This window comes from Plasmopara halstedii (assembly GCF_900000015.1).
Source record: "Plasmopara halstedii genome assembly, contig: Scaffold_350, whole genome shotgun sequence".
Lineage (NCBI taxonomy): Eukaryota > Oomycota > Peronosporomycetes > Peronosporales > Peronosporaceae > Plasmopara > Plasmopara halstedii.
The window spans coordinates 120,701-121,639 of record NW_020187271.1 but is presented as its reverse complement, the minus strand read 5'-3'; positions in this window follow the sequence as shown (position 1 = coordinate 121,639).

Genomic DNA, 939 nt, shown 5'->3' with positions numbered 1-939 from the left:
ACACAGGGAGGTAGTGACATAAATAACAATGCTCTGGCTCTTCGAGTCGGGCAACCAGTAGATACTGATTTCTTATTTAAGTATAACTACACCATTGTGTGGTCACACGGTCTTTGTAGTACAAGCCATAGTCTGGCCATTTTGTGTGAACGCGTCACAGTCTCAGTTCATTTAGTGTGTGTCACTTGTGGAAATAACCTTTTAGAAGTTGATGGGATATGAGCTGATATGTATCGAGGTCCACTTTCTGTTTTCTTTTTTCAAATCTTCTAGACTATGCATGTGAGGGCCGCAGTGGCAAACTTTCCACAACCACCACCTGCATTACACCTAGAATATCGCTTTTTCTCTGGACATTTTATGCGTCAAGTTAAACGACGAGTAAATTGACCAAGCAAGAGCAGCACAACACGATCTCGGCTTGCATTTGAAGACCAGCCGCACATGTCCAGCGAGTCTCTCTTGTCACACGTCAATGACAATACATCTTTGCGATGGCTACCGCAGTCGCACGCAGGAGAAATTTATTATTGAGGCGAAGATGGCAACAAAGGTTACGGTAAAGCGAGACGCACGAGATGCTCATGACCTATTAGATGCGCGACGACGCTACTTCCAATAGACACAGAAAGGTACAATGCGATTTGGTTATTTGCTGTCGTTCTAGCAAACGGAATAATATTATCCAGACTAATACAATTAGGGTGTGTGAAAAAAAGCCCAACATGGTCTCTAACGCGAAATCTCAACAATGATACAGATACATTGTGGAATAAAAAGGTGTTGCTTATTTCAAAGAAGCAGAATTATCACACTGTGTTGTGCTTATTTTCAACTTTGCAACAGGTAATCTTAATGGGATCTCATATTTGAAAAACTGTCGGTTCTAGTATGTTTTAAAGTCAATCGTATCTGATCGTATCCATAAGAGTTCGATTG